We start from the raw sequence: 27,519 nt of genomic DNA on the forward strand, positions 1-27,519 counted from the left end.
AAACTGAAACTGAATTAGCCAAGTATATCTATTGTGTTACATATTCTATCTGTTTGATTGATTAATTATCTGTTCATGTCCTTGTGTTTAAACCGCTAATTGAAGGCCTTATCGACGACCGAATTAGAAACCGATTGGTGTCCTATGATCGTCATAATTAATGTGATCTTATGGTATAATTATTTGAAAACTGATTAGGTATGATTAAATTAGATTAAATATTGATAAAATACAGAGTTGGCCTTAATTACAACCTTGCCCTTGAGTGGGCCACTACCTATACACTTTTGAGTTCATTATACTTGAACCAAAAACGTTTGCCTCAGCCTTCTTCCTTGCCTTGCCGACTAGAGAGAGACTAGAGGAGAGAATTGAGTTCATTTTGTTGAATTGGCTTGAAATGCTTGGTGTATTGCTTGCTAATTGAAGTGTGGATTGCTAAATTGAACCCCTAGACTTGCATTCAAGGAACTTAGGTATGAATTTCACCTTCTCATTCTTGTGTTTGAACTAATTCTTGCATAGTCCATGTTAAATTGTAGAGCTAAGTCATGTTTTAGTTCATACATGTTGATATAGAGCATAATTCATGCTTGCATGTGTTCTTGGTTGAATTTGGAGTTGAGTTCATGGCAAAATGGTGCATGCATGTCCATAATTTTGTAATGGTCCATGTTTTCAACTTGTTTTTGGATCAATTGGCTCCTTAGAGCATCAAATTGGAGCTTCAAAATGGTTTGAATTCATGCATGTTTGCATGTTCATCTTGTGCTTGAAAAATGGTTTAAATTGAGTTTGAATTAAACACCCTTGGGCTTTGATTTCTTAAAATTGAGTTTTGAAACATGTTATTCTATGTGTTTATAAATGTTTTCCAGAAAATGGGCCCAAGAGGATCGGTTTTGATGCATTTGTATGCGAGTTTGAGCTTGGAGGTGCAATCTGGAATTCCCAGATTCTGCACTTCCGCTCGAGCGGGGGAAGTTCCGCTCGAGCGTGGAATCCGAGCATCCAGTATCTCTGCACTGTTTTACAGTCCGCTCGAGCGGAGGATTGGGCGCTCGAGCGGAGTCATGTCTCAAGCTCGAGCGGGCATCGAGCGGAGATTTCACCCATCCAGTACTTTTACAGTACGCTCGAGCGGGAAAGTTGACGCTCGAGCGTGTACCTTTGTCACATGACCGCTCGAGCGGGGAAACCTGCGCTCGAGCGGGACCCTGTTTTCTGAAAATCTTGAAACAGTCTTCTGATCACATCTCTGCATCCTCATTCCATTCTAGGCATTCTTAGGCCTAGTTTAAGACATCCTGTTGAGGATAGATGTAGAACACACCGAGGCATTAGGGGTTAAATTATGTTATCTCCCAACTGTGTAGCTTAGTGTGTGTTCAATCTGTTAACTGTGTAGGATTGGCGACTGGGGAGGCGCGCTCTAGCATACTGTAACCCAAACTCTGTGAGTAACAACTGTGTAAAGATATGTTCAAAATGATTATCTTTTGAACAATTGAACTGCACTGCTTTCTGAACTGTTACTGTTAATTGAATGAATGTATGTCCTCTATTCTGAACTGTATTGTGGCATCCTTAGCAACTACTGTTACTGACTGTTACTGTTGCAGAGATCTCTGTCGGTTCCCTCGTGGAACCACTACTGTTTACTGATTGATGGCCTTCATTTACTGTTCGGTCTTTTAAGACCTACTGTTTACTGTACTGTTATGCTAATGGATGTACCACATATGACTGTACTGACTGAAATACTGATTTAATGGACTGTTTTCATTACTGTAAGGACATTCATTCTTAAACCCTTTACGCATCATGTTATTCACTGGGCTTTAGCTCACTGTTTATATATATATGTAGGTGCTCAGCCACCAGATCGGAGCTAGGAGCGCGGGTTAGACTCCAGTTTTGTCAAGCCAGCCTTTGTGCCTCACTGCGAGGTTCCGAGCCTATCGTGTTAAGGCTTCGGGGTGTTTTACAATTCCCCCTTCTGTACCGTCTATTGTTCTGTATAGACTGAATGTTTACTGTATTGTTATCAAGGGATTAGGTCCCTGTACTGTGTGACTGTAAATTATTGTATAGACTGTACTGTTGTATGTATGAATGCATGAAAAATCTTTTTGGCATGCAGACTGTCACAGCTCAATGGACATTATTTATTTACTGTTTTGGCTTCCGCCAGGCCCTGTACTCTGTTTTACTATACTACTGTTCTGCAGGCCTTCGGTAATCTCGAATTACTGGCCGGTTACGGTGCTAAACCCATAGGGCCGGGTTTGGGTCGTGACATACGTGCAGGTATTTTTGGAGGCCGGTCATCCAATTTCTCCCATTGCCGTGCTTTGGCGAGTTCACCATCACCCTTGTGCATCAGAATGAGAGAATCCATATGTTAGCCACATTTAAAAATTCAAAGACAACATTAGACCTAATGTAGCTACTCGAGAGACATTTGATGTAGTTGACATAGATTGATGTATTACAGAGTAGTAATGATAGTTTTAAGACATTAGTTTTTATGATTTACTAGCGTAGAGTAACGAAATGAATATCATTTTGCCATTGGATTTTGTAATGGTCAGTTTTTTTTATATATATATTTTAAAAATATAATATTATATGCGTTATAGTTCTCTAATTTATGGAATAGATGTCATATTATTTTTACATTGTCTGAGCACAAACGTAATGAAAATAATATTAACCAAGTGCAACTGCTATTAAAAAGTAATAAGATTAAACAAGTATGTAAAAAAATAATAATAATATTAAATAGTAGTTCAATCCATCCACACCACACAAACTATATGTGTGCTTATACATAATCCAAAAAATACATAATCCGAAGATAATAATAATATTTGTGTCTTTATACATCCACCAACACCATCAGAAACTACTTGTACTAACATTATGAACTACTATTAACCACGTGACCGGCAAGTGTAATGTGCTCCAAAACGATGTGCAGTGGAAGAGCTGGGTGCAGACTGACCCTGAGTGGATGTGTTGGGCGCAGCTTCACTAATGTGCTGATCTTGAAGAAGTTGTTCAATTGCATCAATTGCGTAGTAAAGCCTATTGTGGACTCGCCTTTTTCTAGCGTCCCGCTTTTCGGAAAGGTTTGAAAAGAAAAGGCCTCACAGTTCGGACTCCTGCAATTCTAAATCTAGTCTCATAAGTGCAATGTGAAACTGATAAACACCAAAGAGTCCAAATCTGAAAAACTTTTTGGAAATTCAAAAATATTTCTGACCTGGGTATCATCAGTAGATCCATCTCCAACCGCTCCAAAATCTAACACGTTAAAAGTTTGATTGTGACACTGTAACAAGTCCGTGAAGGACCCCGCTACAGTTCGGACTCGATTTGTGTCACGGTTCTTAATCTGAACCAAAGAGTCCAAATCTGGCAAATCGTTTTGAGAAACAGATTTTTAGAAAAAGAAGTGCCAAACATGGACTGCTTTGCCAGATACAGAGTCGCCACCTAAATATTTTTTTATGGGAGAATTTAGGAAACCCTGACTTGGTGCCGAAGGCCACATGTCCGTCATCACCAGAGTTGCCTCGGCTCGGGAGCTAGGGTACGATTTGGGAAGGTCAGCTATGAGCACCCCCTCTCGCCCGATCCGAAGATCGGCCTTTACTAACCGTGATATCCGTTTTTGAAAGCATTATGTGTTCTTATACCAATTATTAGCCTAGCGTTATTATATTATGCGCACAGCAAACAAGTATAGACTAGATTGCTTAATTTGGAAAGAAACATTGCATATCCGTTTGTTTTGGAAAATGTTTTGGGATTTGCTACTCGTAAGTAGGCTAAAATATGGATTTCAACGAGTTTTTCCAACTCAAACAACCCAACCTTCACCCACAGGCATTCAAACAGTTTATCACATAAGCATCTAGCCACATGGTAAGCATACTGTCATGATAGCATTCACACGCATGCGATGATGCTAAAGCATAAATACTTACATCGTACTCCAAGTCAAAACAATAAACTGGTTAGCAAACATGCGTGATCCTAGTTCATGTTAAATTGACTAATGCAGCACATATAGGATGCAATTAGATAGGCTCGGCTAACCTAAACATGGTATGTGAAATGCTACAACTATCACGTATTCAATTTGAAATTGAAGTACAAATGCAGTTAGCGTGATGCGTCAAGCCCGGTGCATGCGAGGCAAATGTATGAATGCACGCATGCATTGCATAAGGTATGCTAATTTTAACGATGCCCTAGTCTACCATCATAAGCAGGTAAATAAAAGGGAAGAAAGACGTGGGGTTGGAAGACATACACCCACTCACGCACACTTATTACACAATTGCCCTCACTAAGAGGGTACAAATAAATATTACAGTCCGGATAACAAATACATTAATTATTACAGAATTTCTAATTAATTAATAGAAAGAATGCAAAAAAGGAGAAATGTGGCCACAGCCTCCGCCTCGGGATGCGCGAATGATGCATGCTCGAAACCCGGCTCGCCTGGAAAGCCCGTACCATACCACTGCTACCTCTGTTTATACTGCCCTGTCTCTCTGAAAATTGCCAAAGCCCTAGGACAGGTTCCTTGCATGCTGCAGAATACCACCGGGTGGAGGAAATTCCCACCGGCCAAATGTAATTTCCATCGGCTTCTGTTGAAGTTATCGGCCATTCACACATGGCCGGTCGGCATTGGATGCTGCCGGTCGGCAGAAGATTCCTGCAGAGGACAGTTTTGACAGCAACAGAAGACAGACAGTATATGGCATGGGATTTCAGGCACATGTGAGCACGGTCATGTTTCCCATCACGCTTTGAACTCAGGGAAGCATGGCCCTCGATCCTCGAGCTATCAATGGTGCATGATAGCCCAAGAGATCAAGCTTGCCACTTGATGTAAAAATGCATGCAATCACACAAATGAGGACCAAGACCCTATCATACCGAAGTCAAGGGCCCCGGTGACCGAGAGTCAAGGCACATTACATCACTTATAGTATGAATGCTCCTTGACCCTCACACTTGGTTTGACACCCCAAACCAAGTAATGCAATGCATGTTATGGGAACAATGACTCAAAGGTACAACATGAGATTGGAAATGCAAGGCATGCCAAATGCCATGCAACTAATATGGCAAGTATGCAATGCTAGGCATGCAAGATGCAAATGCAATGCAAACATGGACAATTTAAGCAATAGGATCAACATATTACAACACTTAATGAAGCAATTATGCAATGGACATGAGACAAGCATGCAAAGCGGCCTTAAACCATAGAAGGGCAGACCTTGATCCACCCCAAAACAGTGACCAAAAGTGCCTAAAAAGGTGGACAAATACTCACGCCAACAAGCAAGCCAATGGTCCTAAGGTTAAGGCACAAAAGGAGGCACTTCACTTCCACCAACATGACCACTCATGGCAAGAATTGGACAAGCCAAAACAGAAACTTAGCATGCAAAAATAGACCCCAAAACCTACTAACATGGCAGCTAAAGTGGCTCCAATGAGATGCATGCACCAAAGCTCATATCTAGGCATAAAAGGGCATACCCTCAAAGCATGAAAGAGGTCACTTATGTACACATACAAACCTGATTTATGGACTGAAACACGATCCTAAACGATGCCAAATCATGAGGATGGTCTAAGTTATGCATGCTAGAGGCCAAAATGTTCAAAGCTTACAAGCCAAAATACAAAGAGAGGACACCAAATAAGGCAAGCATGATTGAAATAGATGGCCAACAGACCTTAAACATGGTAAAATAATGTCAACACCTTCATGGAGCTAAGCCAACATATGCAAGAATCATGACCTAAGCATGAGATGCATTTCTAGGCCAAATAGGGGGATGTAAAGCAAGTATGTTAAGCATGCAAAGGGGCACAAATCCGACCAAAAATAGAGATTACATATGACCTAAAAACACCCAAAAACCTCTGAAAAGGGCCAAAACCAATCAAGCATACATGTTACCCTTTAAGCCAAAATGCAAGGAAATAAGACAATGAAGGGAGAGGGGTGTCCCTCCCCTATGCAAGACTTCAAACCACCTTCCTCACCACTGAAAATCCACTGGTTTTCAGTGGTGGAAAGACCAAAACACTTAAGCAAACAAGGCCTTACCAAGGAGGCAACAAAAAAGGCCAAATAAGGCCTAAGAGGGTGAGTTTGAACTCAAACCACAAAAGACCCTTAATGAAAGTTCTTAAGCATGAAAATATAAGTCTTTTTTATGTTATGCACAAAAACTAAATCAGCAAGCAAGATAGGCAAAAGACTAATGCAAGTTTGGGGAAACTAAAGCAAAGTGCTCACCCTTGAAGCACACCTCAAGAACAGCCAATGCAGCCTTCCTCTTTTGATCAAAAACAGCCCAAAAACTCAAGAATCAACTCTCAAAGTCCCTCAATCTCAGAGCAAGGTGTAATAGTGTGTGTATTAGTGCAAAAGTAAGGTAAAAGCACACTTTTAGGCCAAGAAACACACACAAGGGAGGAGAGAGAGGGAAATATAGAGAGAGGGTGTATCTATATGTATAAGCTCTGGTTTTGCCTTCCAAGTTTCTAACCTAGAACAAGGAGAAGACCTCTCCTCTTATAGAAGTCCCTCTTGCCAAGCTTACACAACAAGCTTGCTTAGAGGGAAATCCCTCCATACACGTGTATGGAGGGAAGCAGAGTTGGTGCCAGCTATCACAGCTGGCACAAAATATCTGCATAAAGTAGATGAACAGTGGTCGGCTACTCAAAATTGCCATTTTGACAAAAAGGAGTGCCGACCGGCAGAAAAAAGTGCCGACCGGCAAAGAAGATTGCCGACTGCAACAAAACGCCAGCCGGTGGCCGGTGGCTATGGCCGGTGATGTGTGGGGATGCCTCACAAGACATTTCCTGCCCCTCCAAGGCAAAACACAAGTGTTTGGTGCAAAACCAGACACTAAACGGTCGAGTTCGGAGATCCTGAGGCAAGGCGCGTTGCCGAGACCTCCGGGAACTCCAAACGAACACAAACATGGATGATCACCGAGTGTTCAAACGGTGACGTCCAAGTCTTGAGGACGGTCAAAAATGGGGTGTCTATAGTTGCCCCTCCTTGACAGAACTCGAAAGTCATAACAATGACGGGAGTGAATGTCAAAGCCCAGAGACGACCCATTTTTGACAAGGCCGAAGACTTAGACAAACAAGGTATGCGCCCGAAAGTAGGGGCAAAATGCAAGACAATGCACAAAATCAAACATAACTTATGATCATGCAAAGAAAGCTGTAACGAAGCACACATGCGACAATTTTAAGCTAGCATACACCGAACTACACTACAATGCAGAAGGGATGTAAGAGAATTATGTAATTCTCAATACGTCTCACTAGGAGGATACAATACCTGTGCGGCTCGTCTGGTTGCACCAGCCTCAAATGAACCGTATATACAATATCGTGCCTGTAAAGGAAACAAACTTAACAGGTACAATATCGTTAGCAACATGCATAATAGTGTACTCGAAATGCGTGACAATGCAAAGCAAGTGAGGAGCATAACAATACTGTGAAGGTACAGATGTGTAAGTGGAACATGCGGTCTACGCAGGCAATGAATTTGATCATAAGCATGCGGTCTACGCAAGCAATGAAATTGGACATAAGAATGCGGTCTACGCAAGTAGAATATGCGGTCTATGCAAGTAACGAAATTGAACAATCATGTGGTCTACGCAAGTAATGTAATTAACATGCGGTCTACGCAAGTAAAACATGCGGTCTACGCACGTAATGAAATTGAGCAAATATGCGGTCTACGCAAGCAAAACATGCGGTCTACGCAGGCAATGAAATTGAACAATCATGCGGTCTACGCAAGCAAAACATGCGGTCTACGCAAGTAATGAAATTGAACAATCATGCGGTCTACGCAGGAAAAACATGCGGTCTACGCAGGTAATGGAATTGAACAATTACGCGGTCTACGCAAGCAATACATGCGGTCTACGCAAGTAATGGAATTGAACAATTACGCGGTCTACGCAAGTAATGAAATTGAACAAACATGCGGTCTACACAAGCAAAACATGCGGTCTACGCAGGTAATGGAATTGAACAATTATGCAGTCTACGCAAGCAAAACATGCAGTCTACGCAAGTAATGAAATTGAACAAACATGCGGTCTACGCAAGCAAAACATGCGGTCTACGCAGGTAATGAAATTGATTAATCATGCGGTCTACGCAAGCAAAACATGCGGTCTACGCAGGTAATGGAATTGAACAATTATGCGGTCTACGCAAGCAAAACATGCGGTCTACGCAAGTAATGAAATTGAACAAACATGCGGTCTACGCAAGCAAAACATGCGGTCTACGCAGGTAATGGAATTGAACAATTATGCGGTCTACGCAAGCAAAGCATGCGGTCTACGCAAGTAATGAAATTGAACAAACATGCGGTCTACGCAAGCAAAACATGCGGTCTACGCAGGTAATGAAATTGATTAATCATGCGGTCTACGCAAGCAAAACATGCGGTCTACGCAAGTAATGAAATTGATTACAAACATGCGGTCTACGCAAGTAACGTAATTAAGAGAAACTTGAACACATGTGAGTGAGAACATATCATTCATAATGCAGGGATGTAAAACACTGTAACACAGCGTAATTGAAGCGATTTGTGGGAATCCTCAAGGCATGAAAAGGATACGGGAAGGGACGTTCTTCGTACGTATTGAGCATCATTCGCAGAAGTTGTGGCCTGAGGTCGACTCGAAGGTCCATGTTTCAAAAGTGTGCTTCTCCGCAGGGTCTCAAGTAATGAAGGTGCCAAGCCATGCAGTTGACCCGAACAAAGGCTCGGGAGGTGCGTTGACCGCAAAGGGAGTTTTACTGGTATCAATTCCGACACTTTGCTACCCGGTCATTCTATGTTTTACTTTCCTTTTTACTGGTAATTTAAGCACATTGCACTGCCTCGGGCAGATTTTATTCTTTCTCAAAATTACACATTTTGCAAAATACGTGACGGGAAGGAAACAACCATTTTGTTCAAAAGATGTTTGCATTTGTAAACTTTCTATGCATCGCATCGCAAGGTATCACACCACAATGTGAACGAAATTGAACTTATTTTGAACGCCGAGTATTGGCATCGTAATAATCAGGTAGTGAACCGACTTACAACTCGATAAGCAAAACAATGGCATGATATAACCAAACAAGCGTGAGTACAACTCGATAAATAAATCAAAAACTCAAAGAGAGCGAAATACAACTCGATAAGCAAATGTACAATAACTCAATAAGCAGACAGGTGTGACTCTGCAAGAATCGATCACCGGAGGAGGGATCGGAGGTGGTGGAGTTCCCCAATCCCTAGCATAAACAGCTCGGGGAACCAGGAGGAAGCCCATCGGCCAGGGGGAGAGGCCATCGGCCACAAGGAATGGCCATCGGCCAGAAATTCATTCAGCCGGCAAAAGGTAATGGCCGGTCGGCAGGATGTTTGGGCGGCCGGCTATGAATGAGGGAATCACCAGAATGTTGACACCTGTCCTCCAACCAACCTTATCTCCTACAAAAGACCCCAACTTCGTAGTTTTTCTCAATTCCACACTGATTTGCTCTGATGGAAGAGTTTCTTGCTCAAAATCTCACAGCTTGGATTGCTAGCTTGGATGGCTCGGAAAAGTTGAATTTCTGGGGTTTTGGCATAAATGCACTATTCACTCTGGGTCGTACCCCGTTGCACCTCCCATTTCTTCAAGCTGCGGCAAGGTTTTGGAATCCGGTGACGCATGTCTTTAGCTTCACTGGGCAAGAGATATGTCCTACCTTTGAAGATTTCCGAGCCTTAATGGAGTCCGAGCGCGACGAGGAGCTCCTGCCCCAACTTAATTTTGGTCATGCCCAATCCCTAGGGCGAATGTATGGACTCAGCATGCGTGACGCTCGGTCTCTGATTTGTGACGGGATGCTGGACATTCCGAGTTTGACCGATCGGTTTTCTGATGCTGGTGATCGCAACAACCATCATTGGCAAGGCTTCCGGCGACATGCCCTCTGTTTGTACATGTTATCCCATTTTCTATTCGTCTCAGGCTCTGGAGGGTCTAGTGTCCGGCTGATTGAGGTTGCCCAAGGCTTGAAGGAGGGCAAGAGCTGCATTGCCATGACTCTGGCTGAGACGTTAATGGGCTTAGACGCCTTTTATCGTCATGAGACGACCAGATTAGCAGGGAGTCCACTACTACTACAGGTAATGTTTCCCACCCAATCTCGCATATGTATTTGCTCACATCACTCGGCCCTCAAGCTCGGTCTTTTCTCACAAAACCCTATTCTCGCTTTTCTCTCATCGTACATCTCTCTATTCTTTACTCTCTCATTTTTCATCCCTTCCCAGGTATGGTTGATGGACAAACTGCAGGTTGTGGACTCTTGCCCAGCATATTCGACTCGTGGCTACTTCTTTCGGCACCGTCTATTCAATGCCCTGGATGAGGGATGGTGGTTCGCTTGGATGTGCTGCTTGTCCGCAGACCGTATTACTTGGCGGTGCCCTTGGCTGAGCCTTCCGGCAATGAGTTACAATATGCCCCGGCAGACCGGGATTCAATTGGTTGGTCTCACTCACTGTGTATTCTACTTCCCATTTCGGATTCGACGCCAATTTGGCCATGATCAGACTTGCCCGCCAGAGGGGATAGAGTATCCTGCTGCATTCCCAGCCCGAGGCGCACAGCTTGCTTGGCAGGCCACCGCGTGGAGGATGAGAGAACTCCTGGCCCCCGCTCCTACTTTCAGTTGCACTTTGTCTGACGAGTGCGTGGATTGGCTCAACGAAGAAGCACAGATTGGGCCTAGCTTAGCGTCAGAAGTTTCGACCAGCTCTGGGAGGGGCCACAGGAGCACCTGACTTGACTATGCCCCAGATTTATTGCTTTATTAGTACTTTCAAGTTTTCTTTATGAATGTAATAAAAAGCAACTTCGATTGTATGTAAGAGCAGGAGAACTCTGTTTTGAAATCAATGAAATTGAAGGTTGTGGTACTGAAAATTTTCCGCTTTGGTCTAAAAATGGTCAAAGTTGTGAAAAGATTATTTGAACAAAGTCGGCTTTTATTAAAACTTTTCAAAAACATTTTCGATATGGATCAGAACTGGACACGCCTGAGATTTGTCACTGAGATGCACAACCCCAGATCCCTGCAACTGGAAAGTTGCCCCTAGTCTGAAGAGCGCCGCAACACTGCACAGCAACGGAAAGTTACCCCTAGTCTGAAGAGCACTGCACCGGAGATCATAACCGAACCCTTGAATGCTGAATAGACAAAGATGGCCGAGACGATCGAATGGATAAAGTTGATCGGGGAAGTGTTATGGCTGAACTTCAAGATGAAGTTGCCTACGTATCCCATAGATGGGAATCAAGCCTTCCGTAGTTCAGGCTTAGGTTCACTCGGGTATTTTCACTATCCTTTTGCGCTCTAACTTTTGCCCTCTAACTTTTGCCAAAGCCGTCCTTTGCGGGTTTTCAGCCTTGCGAGCTCAGTTTTTATATTTTCTAATTTTTTGTGCTCTAGCTTTTGCCTAGGTCGCCCTTTCAGGTTTTCGGCCTAGCGAGCCTCTCAAGGGTAATATTTCTTCAACTTGTCCATATTGATCGGTTGGGAGAACTCCAGGCCATCTAGGTCCATCAGAACCACAACTCCACCTGACTAGATAGCTTTGATGATGTAGGGACCGGTCCAATTGGGTCTGAACTTGCCCCTTGGGTCATGGATGGGAGCTCGGTTGTCCTTGAGCACCAAATCCCCTTCCTTTAGATTTCTGGACTTAACCTTCTTGTTGAAAGCCCGGGCAATTCTGCGCTGATAACTTTGAACGTGGTACAGTGCTTTCAGTCTTCTCTCGTCAAAGAGCATGAGTTCCTCAAACCTGCTCTGCTGTCAATCTGCTTCGGCTATTTGACACTCAGCCAATACCCGTAAGGACGGAACCTCAATTTCGATAGGTAGAACAGCCTCCATCCCATAAACCAATGAATAAGGAGTCGTTCCGGTAGAAGTTCTAATTGAAGTCCTGTAGCCCCACAGAGCAAACGGCAACTTATCTGGCCAATCCCGGTAGGTTTCCACCATCTTCTGCAGTATATGTTTGATGTTCTTGTTGGCGGCCTCAACTGCTCCATTGGTTTGCGGCCGGTATGTGGATGACTTATGAAAAGCCACGTTATATCTCTCCAACAAGTCAATCACTTCCTTCTTAAAGTGGGATCCATTATCCGAAATAATCTCGTTTGGCACCCCGTAGCGACAGATGATGTTGTTTCTGATGAACCTTGCGACGTGCGACGCCTTCAACACTGCGTATGATTGGGCCTCGACCCACTTCGTGAAATAATCTATCGCTACCAGGATAAACTCATGCCCATTCGATCCCTTCGGAGTAACAGCTCCGATCACATCAATTCCCCAAACGGAAAATGGCCATGGGGACGTCATGTTGTACAGCTTTGACAGCGGGACGTTCATACGGTTTGCATGGATCTGGCATTTGTGGCATCGCCGAACAAAGCCGATACAATCCCCTTCCATGGTAGACCAGTAGTAGCCCTGTCTGAGGATCTTTCTGGCCAGCATTACTCCATTCATGTGTGCACCGCACTCTCCTCCATAGATGGCCTCTATCAGGCGCTTCGATTCTTCAGCTTCTACACAGAGCTTATACATTCCCAGATGACCTCTCTTGTACAGCTTACCCCCGCAGATGATAAACTGAACAGCCATTCTTCTGATTGCCCTTTTATCCTTGGCATTTGCCCCTGGTGGATACGCCTCCTTCTCCAAGAAGTTCCAAATGTCGTAATACCAGGGGTTGTCGTCCTGAGCCTCATCTATGGTAGCGATTGATTCATACGCCGACACAAACTTCTGATCAATAATGACTGGACGCATCCGGACTCCGGACGGGATGTCTATCATGGAAGATAGAGTTGCTAGTGAATCTGCGAACCTGTTGTTCTCTCTTACTAGGTGGGTGAAATTTAGCTTCTCAAATTGAGGAATTAACAAATCCAAGGTTTGGTGGTAAATTATCATCCTTTCCTCTTTGACTTTCCAGTCTCCTTTTGCTTGAGATACAACAAGGTTCGAGTCCCTAATGACGTCCAACCGTCTTGCCCCTAGTTCCAGGGCTGCTTCTAGGCCAGCAATACATGCCTCATATTCTACTTCATTGTTCGAGACTTTGAACCGGAGTTTGAATGCTAAAGGGATACGGGAATCGTCCGGCGCTATCAGCAACACTCCTATCCCATACCCGTATTGGTTCGACGCTCCGTCAAAGTACATCGTCCAAGTTTCATCTTCGATGTACAGAATGGCTTCATCTGGGAACAGATACTCAACCGCTTCATCCCCTTCAACCGGGTGGTCGGCAAGGAACTCCGCTACTGCTCTTCCTTTTACTAACTTACGTGTTACATACTTCATATCAAATTCAGAGAGCAACAGCAGCCAACGAGCTAGCCTACCCATAAGTGTCGGTTTCTCGAAAAGATATTTGATGGGATCCAAGCGTGAAACCAACATTACAGAGTGAGCTAACAAGTAGTGCCGCAGCTTCCTGGTAGCCCATACCAAGGCCAAGCAAGCCTTCTCCAGCGGAGTGTAGCGGGTCTCGTAATCCAGCATCTTCTTGCTCAGATAGTAGATGGCCCTCTCCACTTTGTCCTCTGACTCTTGTGCAAGCATGCAGCCCATGGTAGTCTCAGTTACTGAAAGGTACAATATCAACGGCCTCCCCGGCTCTGGTGGTGACAACACGGGCGGGTTCTGTAAATATTCTTTGATTTGTTCAAAAGCTGCTTGACATCGGCCGTCCCATTGGAACTTCTTTCCTTTCTTCAGGAGACCAAAAAGTGGTTCACAAGTCAAGGTTAATTTTGAGATAAACCGTCTTATGAATTGCACTTTACCTAGAAAGCCTCGCACCTCCTTTTCAGTCATTGGTGGTGGCATTTCCAAGATGGCCTTGATTTTGGAAGGGTCGACCTCGATGCCCCTTTGTGTAATCAGAAACCCGAGCATTTTCCCCGCTGTAACACCGAATGTACACTTTTGGGGATTCAACCGCAGCCGAAACTCTCTGATCCTTTGAAAGAACTTTTGTAAGGCGGTGTAGTGGCCCTCTCTTTCTTTGGACTTGACAATCATGTCATCCACGTACACCTCGACCTCTTTATGGATCATATCATGCAATATCGTGGTTCTGCCCGTTGATAAGTAGCTCCAGCGTTCTTCAACCCAAATGGCATCACTCTGTAGCAATATGTACCCTACGGGGTAGTGAATGCAGTCTTCTCCCTATCTTCGGGTGTCATTACTATCTGATTATAGCCTGAGAAGCCATCCATAAACGAAAGCAAGGCGTGTCCTGCCGTGAAATCTACTAATTCATCAATGTGCGGCAAGGGAAAGTCGTCCTTCGGACTGGCCCTGTTCAAATCTCTAAAGTCTACACATACCCGAATTCTGCCATCCTTCTTCGGCACCGGAACAATGTTGGCCAACCAAGTCGGGTATTCGGATACCAGCAGGAAGCCTGCATCGATTTGCTTGGTGACCTCTTCCTTGATCTTAATGGCCCAATCAGGGCGGATCCTTCTGAGTTTCTGCTTGACAGGTCGGGCTTCGGGATCAAGAGGGATCCGGTGCTGTACAATCTCAGGATCGATTCCAGGCATGTCTTCGTAGGACCACGCGAAAACATCTTTGAAATCTTTTAATAAAGCGACTAAGCGCTCGTGTTCCTCCGAAGACAACGTGGACCCGATCTGGACCAGCCGCGAGTCCTTCTCAGTACCAACATTCACGGTAGTGATTTCATCCATTAAGGGTTTAACAAATCTTTCCTGCTCTTGATCAATTAACCGTTGCAAAACCGGAGGAATTTCTTCCTCGTCGTTTTCATCAATATTTTGAAAATCCTGATTTAAGCAATAAATCAATGGCACAGAAAAATACTCAGAAACCACATCCACGTCGTTCTCATTAAATACTTCCAAGCCGTCTGATTCTTCTGTTACAACAGACTCAAAAGAGAAAGAAAATAACGACCTAGACAGGACTGTGGCATCCGGGTTATCACCCCCAGGAATACCGGACTCAGACTCAGTCGAGCTAGAACCTGATTCCGACTCACAGGACTCGGTGGAATCAGATTCCGGCTCGCTACCTGACCCGGTGCTGCTGGACAAAAATCCTTCTTCATATTGCCAGACGAGAGAGGGTGCGATGGATGCATCCAAAATAGTTGCCGGTAGGCTCGCAGCCATTTCGTTCCCGATCACGCATACCGAGGAGTTATCCCCAAGCACTTCTGTTCGATCGGAGGATCTGAAAGCAGACATGCCAGTGCTACCCCCATTTCATTTTCAGCGTCCTCAGACTGCACTTCCTTACTTTGTTCAGCCTCAACCGATAAATCTGTTTGCCCTTCGGCGATGTCATTCTCAGGTAGCTGCAGGTCGAAGAAAATCTCAAAACCCGGCACGCGCTTCTTCTCCGCGTTCAGCCATGGTTCTAGGAAGCCACAAAACGGAAAGTCCTCCCCCTCCCGGATGAAGCGTCCGTTTAGGGTACCCTGAATGGGCCTATGCATCAACTCAAAAGGCTTCCCAGCCTTCTTTGCTCTGGCTCTTCCGGCCATTTCCTTTCCTTTCCTTATCCAGTCCTCTTTGGTGGGTAGATAACCTAATCCGAAGGTATGAGGGTTGTGTGGCACTTCGGCCAATGCTGCGACGCCCTTCCGGCCGCTCTTGCCCAATCCCATCCCGGGGATGCGTTGGAGTTTGGTCATGAGATAGGTTGCCTGAGCACTGACATATACCCCTTCACTAGCAGCCATGATGTCCTGTACAACCCGAGCCTCAGCCAAGGTAAAACCCGATATAAACACATCTTCCATACCGTGTTCAATTTCTAGAACAGGCGTAGATACTTCTGGCGGCGGATGAATCGATGAATTTCCGAAAACGATGGCTACTCCCTTCCCATAGGGGTATTTCACCACTTGATGTAGGGTTGAGGAGACTGCCTTTGCCTGATGCAGCCACGGCCGCCCTAAAAGTAGGTTGAAAGTTGCAGGAACCTCCAAGACATGGAAATCTATCTCATGCTGTCCCGGCCCAACCTTTGTTTGAATCTTAACTGTTCCCATTACTTCCCGGCTTGTGTTGTCATACGCCCGAATTACCTGGGCCGTTGGCACAAAATCTGCGATTTTCAAACCGATCGCATAGGCTGTCCTTGCCGGGCAGACGTTGATGGCGGACCCCGTGTCGACAAGCACCACGGGTATCCATTTAACTCTGCACTCCACAGAGATGTAGAGTGGCTTGTTATGGTTCGCACCCTCAGGTGACAGTTCTTTGTCAGAAAAGGTCAACATCAGGGTAGTCTCTCCCGAAAAAACTAGGCCCACCAGCTATTCGGGCGTGGTGTCTATAGAAAGCTTAGCTTTATCCATGGCTAAAAGGACAGCCTGTCTATGTACTCGAGAAGCCATAAGCAGCCCCCAGATGGAGATGTCTGCTTGTATCTTCTTCAATTGTCTCAATACGGCCTCATCCTCGAGTTGCTTTTCCTTTTGCTTCTCTGCTTCCTTATCTTTTCCAGACGCCTCCGGTTGATCTAGGTGTGGAGGCTTGAAGTACTCTCCACTCCTAGTCATGTGATCGACTTCGCCGATATACCAGGTATCATCTGGTTGGTTACCTCCCCAATCCTCGTCCGTGTGGGCAAGACATAGATCATCGTCTTCCCACCACATGTCATCTGCAGCTGATAGGCACCTGTCCGGTTCTGGCATGACTGTTCCGATACTTGCAGTACCTTCTATTCCTATGCTCGCGGCATTCTCCATTTTTGTACTTGCGGCGGTCTCAACCCCTACGTGGGCTTTTTCCTTCCTGATCCTCTCAGAATCTTCGAATCTTTCCTGTTCTGACTGTGTCAATGCAGTAGATTGTTCAATAATCCCTGTACTCAAAATGCTCCATTCCCGAGCGAAACTCTCAACACCGGCGCTCTCCGGCGATGTACTCTGTTCTTCGACCTTCCCGGCTGTTACTGACATTTCTGCCCTTGCCAGGCCTTGTTCTGACTGAAACTCTCCTACCACATCTGGCTGATCGTCCAACCATCCCGTGGCCTCTGCCGATTCCTCAAAATCGAACCAGTTGACGACTGAGTCTTCTGGATCTTGGTTACTGTAAAACTGGAACTTGGCAAGATCCTCTTCCACAGCTGTCAAATCATCCGTTCCCTGTCCTGGACTGTCCCCTTGGATTGCACACAGCTTTCCTCCTGCTGGAAATTCCACATCTGGTCTACTCTGGCCCATCGGTGAAATGTAGTCACTCGGACTATAAGCATTCCCAACATCACTCCCAGACTCCGCAGACTCTGGCTCGACAACCCCCTTCTCCTTTGGAGTCTTCTCTCTCCTACTCTCGATGGTCACCACCGCTGGCTTGGGTTGGGTTATGGAGACGTCCATCATGCACAAGTCGGTGCAATCAAGAAGGAAAACTTCCGGCTTAGGCAGGTAGGAAGGTGTGATATAGATACTAGGATCGTTGGACATGACCCCAGTATGGATGAAATTGATTCTTTTGGGTGGTGGAGCTTGGTTATGTGTGGGGAGAGGATTTGTAGTAACATTGGGTTTCTCAGGAGGTAAAATCACCCCGTTATCAATGAGATCTTGAATCTCATGACGTAATCGAAAGCACAGGTCGGTGTCGTGACCGTGCTGCTGGTGAAATGCACAATACTTGGCTAGATTGTGGGCAGCGGGGAGTCTTTCCGGTAAGGGCCGCGACTCTAGGGGCTTCAGATGCCCTTTTCTGATCAAAACCCCCAAAGCTTTGGACAGGGGCATATAAAGCGGAGCGAAGGTTCTGGTATTTTTGGGAGGATATTTGGCTATTTGTGGGTTGCTTCCGGACGCACCGGAGAATGGTGTGGCTGCCATAGTTCTCGGGGAAGGGTTGGTGGTGACCATACTCACTTCAGAGGTCCTGGTAGTTGTAGCGCCACTCGGGCCTGCATTATTATGATTGAAAGTTCTGCGGGGTTGCTCCCGGTCATTATCAATCAAGCCTTGTTTTAAGGCATCCTCAATCTGCACCCCCATTTCATACAGATCAGAAAAGGTAGGGAAGGGGAGTACAATCATCTTTTGCATTAGCTTCGACTGAAGATTGCGCACAATCATCCGAATCTGGTCTTTGTCCGTGGGTCGTAAGGTCATCATCGAAGCCTTAGCCCGCCATCTGGTTACGAATTCTGAGAAGCTCTCCTTGGGTTCTTACCTCGTTGTCTCGAGATCCCGGGTCATGATCTCGATTTGTGTATTATACGAGTACTGCAGGATGAAGGCCTCAGCCATCTCGTCCCAACTTCTCTTGACGTCATCCTCCAATTTGGCATACCATGTGGCCGCTACACCCGACAGGGTCCGGCCAAATAAAGACAGCTTCTGCAGTCTAGTGAGGCCCATCGGCCTTAGGACGTCTGAAAATAGTCGCAGGTGCACCATGGGATCCCCGGATCCGTCAAAACGATCAATTTGTGGCATCTTAAACCGATCTGGCAGCGTCACGACTGCGTCGGTGTATCCGTCTCCAATGTCCGGAATGGACTTCACACCTTGAGATTTCTTGAACAGCTTCTCAAGCTTGCGCATTTTTAATGCCACGGGGTCCACCTCGAACTTGAAGGGAGAATCCGATTGATTGATAGGAGTGGGTGCCTTGGATAGTTGAGGCAGAATCGGGGGTGGAGCCGGCCCCGTTGGGATGTCTGTATCTTCTTGGACATTTCGGGCATTTGGCGTCTCTTCGGGTATTGGAACCCTTAGTGGGGGAGGGACTTGCTGTGAAGCAGATGCTCCAGTTTGCTGCTGCAATCTTACGATTAACTCCACTTGCTCATTCATAACTATGGCTTGTTGTTTGGCGAATTCTGCCTGTCGGGCAGCGTCCTGCTGCATCACTTTCATGCTTTCTTGGAGTTGGCGCACCATCTCTTCTAAACTAGCCATGCTGTTCTGTTCTGACTGAATTGTCGGTATATGTTCCCTTTCTGCGGGTGAAACAGGATCCTGATCCCTACTGTACACAGGTGGGGTAGATAAGGCCCTCTGTACTGACTGTTGAACTGATGCCCTCTGCCTAGTTGTCCTCCGTCTGGTAACCGGGGGTAGAGAGTGGTACACTGGTTGCCCGTCTACCAGATCCTCAGATCGATGGAGCCGACGACCTCTAATCTAGAGTGCTTGGGGAATATCTACCGGGTTGGAAGCAATGATGCTAAACTACCTAGCAAAAAGATAAATAAAGCAGTAAATAAACAAACAATCGGACAGCACAACAGCGTAAAATAAACGCATACAACGCACAGTTGGGTATCCATAATACACAGTTGGTAAGCTGAACACACTGTTCCTCGACACTGATCACTGTTCCCCAAAATCACTGTTCCCAAGACTGAAACTGATTCTCATAAACTGAAACTGATTCTCATAAACTGATACTGATGCCCTCAGGTCTAATACTCAATCTTGCAAACTGATATGCACGTTCCTGTAGAGCAACACTCTAAAAGCACATAGCAAGTAAAGAGAGCCAAAACACCCCTATGTTGGGGTAGGGTTTCCCTGTCCTATTTTGTCAGGAGCTAGGGTTTCACTATGCACGCAGCAGTTTTCAAACAACCTAACATCGGGTAAGCAGCCTGTCCTAACTTGGAATAGTCACTATGGATCTGAATATGCACTAGGTCGAATGGTCGAAAAGGGTGCCCCGGTAAAACCGGGGTTTGTGTTCCCATACTGTCAGAGCCCATAACGGGTCAGCCTTATGGTCATGCCTTGACAAGACAAGCCTCCGGCAAACCGCTCAGGAATGGCATATGGCAAACACTGTGTTCCTAGGCGCACCAATGCAAATGCAATGCAAAGAGACACATAAATGAAATCAAAATAGGATATCACGAGTTCGAGTCAAGCTCTCTAAATCCCCAGCAGAGTCGCCAGAAACTGTAACAAGTCCGCAAGGGACCCCGCTACAGTTCGGACTCGATTTGTGTCACGGTTCTTAATCTGAACCAAAGAGTCCAAATCTGGCAAATCGTTTTGAAAAACAGATTTTTAGAAAAAGAAGTGCCAAACATGGACTGCTTTGCCAGATACAGAGTCGCCACCTAAATATTTTTTTATGGGAGAATTTAGGAAACCCTGACTCGGTGCCGAAGGCCACATGTCCGTCATCACCAGAGTTGCCTCGGCTTGGGAGCTAGGGTACGATTGGGGAAGGTCAGCTATGAGCACCCCCTCTTGCCCGATCCGAAGATCGGCCTCTACTAACCGTGATATCCGTTTTTGAAAGCATTATGTGTTCTTATACCAATTATTAGCCTAGCGTTATTATATTATGCGCACAGCAAACAAGTATAGACTAGATTACTTAATTTGGAAAGAAACATTGCATATCCGTTTGTTTTGAAAAATGTTTTGGGATTTGCTACTCGTAAGTAGGCTAAAATATGGATTTCAACGAGTTTTTCCAACTCAAACAACCCAACCTTCACCCACAGGCATTCAAACAGTTTATCACATAAGCATCTAGCCACATGGTAAGCATACTGTCATGATAGCATTCACACGCATGCGATGATGCTAAAGCATAAATACTTAAATCGTACTCCAAGCCAAAACAATAAACTGTTAGCAAACATGCGTGATCCTAGTTCATGTTAAATTGACTAATGCAGCACATACATGATGCAATTAGATAGGCTCGGCTAACCTAAACATGGTATGTGAAATGCTACAACTATCACGTATTCAATTTGAAATTGAAGTACAAATGCAGTTAGCGTGATGCGTCGAGCCCGGTGCATGCGAGGCAAATGTATGAATGCACGCATGCATTGCATAAGGTATGCTAATTTTAAAGATGCCCTAGTCTACCATCATAAGCAGGTAAATAAAAGGGAAGAAAGACGTGGGATTGGAAGACATACACCCACTCACGCACACTTATTACACAATTGCCCTCACTCAGAGGGTATAAATAAATATTACAGTCCGAATAACAAATACATTAATTATTACAGAATTTCTAATTAATTAATAGAAAGAATGCAAAAAAGGAGAAAGGTGGCCACAGCCTCCGCCTCGGGATACGCGAATGATGCATGCTCGAAACCCGGCTCGCCTGGAAAGCCCGTACCATACCACTACTGCCTCTATTTATACTGCCCTGTCTCTCTGAAAATTGCCAAAGCCCTAGGACAGGTTCCTTGCATGCTGCAGAATACCACCGGCTGGAGGAAATTCCCACCGGCCAAATGTAATTTCCATCGGCTTCTGTTGAAGTTATCGGCCATTCACACATGGCCGGTCGGCATTGGATGCTGCCGGTCGGCAGAAGATTCCTGCAGAGGACAGTTTTGACAGCAACAGAAGACAGACAGTATATGGCATGGGATTTCAGGCACATGTGAGCACGGTCATGTTTCCCATCACGCTTTGAACTCAGGGAAGCATGGCCCTCGATCCTCGAGCCATCAATGGTGCATGATAGCCCAAGAGATCAAGCTTGCCACTTGATGTAAAAATGCATGCAATCACACAAATGAGGACCAAGACCCTATCATACCGAAGTCAAGGGCCCCGGTGACCGAGAGTCAAGGCACATTACATCACTTATAGTATGAATGCTCCTTGACCCTCACACTTGGTTTGACACCCCAAACCAAGTAATGCAATGCATGTTATGGGAACAATGACTCAAAGGTACAACATGAGATTGGAAATGCAAGGCATGCCAAATGCCATGCAACTAATATGGCAAGTATGCAATGCTAGGCATGCAAGATGCAAATGCAATGCAAACATGGACAATTTAAGCAATAGGATCAACATATTACAACACTTAATGAAGCAATTATGCAATGGACATGAGACAAGCATGCAAAGCGGCCTTAAACCATAGAAGGGCAGACCTTGATCCACCCCAAAACAGTGGCCAAAAGTGCCTAAAAAGGTGGACAAATACTCATGCCAACAAGCAAGCCAATGGTCCTAAGGTTAAGGCACAAAAGGAGGCACTTCACTTCCACCAATATGACCACTCATGGCAAGAATTGGACAAGCCAAAACAGAAACTTAGCATGCAAAAATAGACCCCAAAACCTACTAACATGGCAGCTAAAGTGGCTCCAATGAGATGCATGCACCAAAGCTCATATCTAGGCATAAAAGGGCATACCCTCAAAGCATGAAAGAGGTCACTTATGTACACATACAAACCTGATTTATGGACTGAAACGCGATCCTAAATGATGCCAAATCATGAGGATGGTCTAAGCTATGCATGCTAGAGGCCACAATGTTCAAAGCTTACAAGCCAAAATACAAAGAGAGGTCACCAAATAAGGCAAGCATGACTGAAATAGATGGCCAACAGACCTTAAACATGGTAAAATAATGCCAACACCTTCATGGAGCTAAGCCAACATATGCAAGAATCATGACCTAAGCATGAGATGCATTTCTAGGCCAAATAGGGGGATGTAAAGCAAGTATGTTAAGCATGCAAAGGGGCACAAATCCGACCAAAAACAGAGATTACATATGACCTAAAAAACCCAAAAACCTCTGAAAAAGGGCCAAAACCAATCAAGCATGCATGTTACCCTTTAAGCCAAAATGCAAGGAAATAAGACAATGAAGGGAGAGGGGTGTCCCTTCCCTATGCAAGACTTCAAACCACCTTCCTCACCACTGAAAATCCACTGGTTTTCAGTTGTGGAAAGACCAAAACACTTAAGCAAACAAGGCCTTATCAAGGAGGCAACAAAAAAGGCCAAATAAGGCCTAAGAAGGTGAGTTTGAACTCAAACCACAAAAGACCCTTAATGAAAGTTCTTAAGCATGAAAATATAAGTCTTTTTTATGTTATGCACAAAAACTAAATCAGCAAGCAAGATAGGCAAAAGACTAATGCAAGTTTGGGGAAACTAAAGCAAAGTGCTCACCCTTGAAGCACACCTCAAGAACAGCCAATGCAGCCCTCCTCTTTTGATCAAAAACAGCCCAAAAACTCAAGAATCAACCCTCAAAGTCCCTCAATCTCGGAGCAAGGTGTAATAGTGTGTGTATTAGTGCAAAAGTAAGGTAAAAGCACACTTTTAGGCCAAGAAACACACACAAGGGAGGAGAGAGAGGGAAATATAGAGAGAGGGTGTATCTATATGTATAAGCTCTGGTTTTGCCTTCCAAGTTTCTAACCTAGAACAAGGAGAAGACCTCTCCTCTTATAGAAGTCCCTCTTGCCAAGCTTACACAACAAGCTTGCTTAGAGGGAAATCCCTCCATACACGTGTATGGAGGGAAGCAGAGTTGGTTCCAGCTATCACAGCTGGCACAAAATATCTATATAAAGTAGATGAACAGTGGTCGGCTACTCAAAATTTCCATTTTGACAAAAAGGAGTGCCGACCGGCAGAAAAAAGTGCCGACCGGCAAAGAAGATTGCCGACTGCAACAAAACGCCAACCGGTGGCCTGTGGCTATGGCCAGTGATGTGTGGGGATGCCTCACAAGGCATTCCCTGCCCCTCCAAGGCAAAACACAAGTGTTTGGGGTAAAACCAGACACTAAACGGTCGAGTTCGGAGATCCTGAGGCAAGGCACGTAGCCGAGACCTCCGGGAACTCCAAACGAACACAAACATGGATGATCACCGGGTGTTCAAACGGTGACATCCAAGTCTTGAGGACGGTCAAAAATGGGGTGTCTATAGACACTCTACCGATATTGCAGAAACAAGGAAGAAAACAATACAGAAGAGCAGCACATAGTTCTTCTTCATGGTTGGAGAGAGAGAGAGAGAGAGAGAGAGAGAGAGAGAGTAATGATGAGTGAGAATGAAATTATCAGAGACTCTAAATACATATAGTTCAAGGAATAGGACAGGATTGGTTTGATATATGAGAATGACAATCTAAAGTGAATTGCGTCTCCTATTTAAACTGAATATTTATTTTTAAAATAAAAAATTGATTTTGAGTTTTAATACTTTATGTGTAACAAATTTAACAATCTAAAAAATTATCACAAAAATAATTTTTTTCAAAGTTAAGAAAAAAAATGTATATTCTTAACCTGAAATCAAATACAATCATTTTCGATGAATCATGATTCTTTAAAATAATACTCACACTATTTATCATTTGACATGATTCTAGAAACTTAATAAAAAAAAGTAGTAAGTTCCATTATTTCAAACAATCAATATCAAATTGGATGCTTGTAGCAACCCTCACCTTACTCTTTTCATACTTGCATACATCCATGCCTGATCTTGTCTTGTTATGTTGTTTTGCAAGTTTTGCCTTGCCTTGTTTTGTTCAAGTGTTGTTTGCATGATTTTGTTCCTTGCGTGGTGGATAGCCGAGGTCATCTTGAGCTTAGTTCACCTCTGAACCTTTGTACTTAGAACTGTTTTGGAACCACTTGGTCGACCCCCATCTTCACCCCGGGCATGGTTGCCGAGATGTTTTGCACTTAGTAATCCTTGTCCTTGGGCAGGTATGGCCTAGACCGAGGTGTGGCACACCCCGGCCAAGGTGTGGCACAGCTTAGTCAAGTGTCGTCCTCCCTAGCCGATGTCTTTGTTACCCTGTTGCCGAAGCTTTAACTTTAGCCGATGTCATTACTTGCCGATGTGTCTTGCCTTAGCTTGCTGCATACGCTTTGTCATAGACTTGTCTTATCAATCAATCACCTTTTGAGTTGAACCAACCCTGTAGCGCCACGTGTCCGAGCTGATTGTTAAGACAGCCGGCAGACCTAGAAACAAATCATTTTGTCTCAAATCTTTGCCTTTAGAGAGAGAAGCTCTAGAGAAAGGGGGAGAAGTTCTTGAGTGAGAATAGATCTTCCAAGCTTGATCTTCGAGGTTTGAACCGTTGGATTCGAGTTTTGAGGTTAGAATCTTAACTTACTCTTGTTGTTCTTATTGATCATCTAGCTGCATTGCATGATCGAATCTGTTTCGCATGTCATGCATCGATCTGAAGTTGGTTTCGAAAGAGAAAGATAGTATTCACATATTCTTGAAGAAAGTCTGGTTTTTATCCGAAAGTTTGGAGTAAAAACCATGTTTTTGTGTTTGTTCTTGCATGACCTTCTTGTATGGGTACCCAGGTCCATGTTTTGAACTCATGGCATGAAATCTCAGATTTTTTTTTTTGTAACAAGTTATGATCTTGCATTCATCTTCCTCATGATCATGTTCATCATGTTCTTCATGTTCTTCAAAGGGAAACCCAGGTTTTCCCGACTTTGCTTTTGAATGAGGCCATCGGGACCACACCTCGGCAAGGAGGTGTAGGACCTCGGCAAAGACCTGATTGGTACCCAGTGTGTTTTCATGAGACGGAAGTAGTGTTTAAACTCCCAGCAAATTTTGCTTTGTTATTGACTTGGATCTGGTGAGAATGCCGGGATCATCTGCATGCATATAAAGCTTGTTGTCAGAACGTGATTGCCATGTGATTGTAGGTCCTTGATCTTCGCTTTGAGCCTACACCCGAGGAGATCTATGTGAGTGGTATTTTTAATAAAGCTACGTTATACTGCTTTGATAAATCTTGTTTTGCTTTGTTTTGACGAAAGTATTTGTTAAGCATGAATGAATAGCTCTGTTTTGATGTATCAAGTAGAAGCTTTGTTTTTGATGTCATCCTTGAAAAGTCCCTTGTGCTGGAGGATTCTAAACTTTCGCAGCACTAAGTGTAAAAGGATACGGTCCTTTCTTGGAAAGACTATCGTGTTAAAGCGGGCTACGGGCCTAAGTAACACAAGACTATCGTGTTAAAGCAGGCTACGGGCCTAAGTAACACAAGACTATCGTGTTAAAACGGGCTACGGGCCTAAGTAACACAAGACCATCGTGTTAAAAGGAGCTACGGGCTTAAGTAACACAAGTCCCTTGTGCTGGAGGACTATAAACTTTCGCAGTACCTTTGACTAATCGATTACGGGTCGTGCAGTCCTTGTTTTGCCACTGACGGTTTACCGCGTGGACTTGTTTGTTCGGAAAGCTTGATTTGTGTTTTGCCGATGCCAGTGAGCATCCCTTGAGAGTTGTAAGACTTGATATATGAATACGGTTCATCTCTTGTTTTGATAAAGTTTTGATGTGTTTTGCTCTGGAAGGATCTCGGCTATATTCATGCAAAACCTTTATTACTAGTACCATTCACTGAGTATCCAAGCTCACCCCCTCTATATATATATGTAGGTGATGAGCAGGACGTCGGCGACGCCTAGATGTGTTTTTGAAAGCTTGTTTTGGATCCATGATTTTGTCGGCTTTGTTTTGTATTCACGTCGGCGATGTCATTTTTATGTCGGCAATTCTTGAAAATTATGCTTCTTGGCTTGTATTCACCGTATTTTGTATATGTCGGCTTGAGAAACCTTTTGATCAAGATGTAATACGTATTTTACCTTGTTGTATTCAAGTTTGTAAAGTCATGTAAAGATGTATGTCGTTCCATTTGATCTATGCACTGCTCTTAGGGACCACTTGTATTTTAGATTATTGCTTCTGCATTTGTGAGCCCCGTTTATTATACTCTGATTGTGTTAAACTTTTGAAAGTTGGCCTTCGGTAATCTCAGATTACTGGCCATCACGGCACCAAACTACTAGGGGCGGTTTGGGGGCGTGACAATGCTACACGTGTAGGTAAATCACTTATAGAAATATGATATCTCACATAAAATCACAATGAAGTTAACTTTAATTAATGTAATGATATTTTATATTATGATATGTGTTATAGAAGAATAATTTTAATTTTAAATTTAATTATTTATTTTAATAATCTTAAATTTATTGTTTTATAAAAGTATTACTTGAATACTTATATATAATAAATTTAGTTAAATTATTTATTTATTTTGATAATTTTTGCTCTATTGTGCTATAAAAGTGTAATTATTATGTAATGATTTTATATGATATATTTTAAATTATAAAATAATAAATTAAACACTAATTTTGATATTAAAAATAATAGTAAAATTATAAAGAAAATTAGTAATATAAAACTAAAAGTGATTCTAATTATTTATTTTTATATTTATTTGGAATAAAAATAGGTGGAAATAGGGATAGAAAAATTTTATTTAAAAGATTAAATATAAATATGTTGCGAATGGATTAAAAAGAAAATATATAAATTAATTATGTACAATATTGATTTTTTCTTTAATTTCTTTTGGAATTATTCATACATAATGTATATATGTATATAAAATTTAAATTAAATATAAATATTTTGTAATAAATAATTTCATGTTAAATAATAAATTAAATATAAATTAATATTAAGACATTAATAAGATAGGAAA

The 27,519-nt window shown here is 43.8% G+C and overlaps 1 protein-coding gene across 1 annotated transcript in view; it reads right to left on the reverse strand.

Moving 5' to 3' along the window:
* LOC114288407 (hypersensitive-induced response protein 1-like) overlaps window positions 1-27,519 on the reverse strand; it is a 116,031-nt gene that overhangs the window by 60,463 nt on the left and 28,049 nt on the right. The window lies entirely within an intron of this gene.

The sequence above is a fragment of the Camellia sinensis genome, chromosome 1 (assembly GCF_055761805.1).
Source record: "Camellia sinensis isolate YWXY chromosome 1, ASM5576180v1, whole genome shotgun sequence".
In the NCBI taxonomy this organism is placed as follows: Eukaryota; Viridiplantae; Streptophyta; class Magnoliopsida; order Ericales; family Theaceae; genus Camellia; species Camellia sinensis.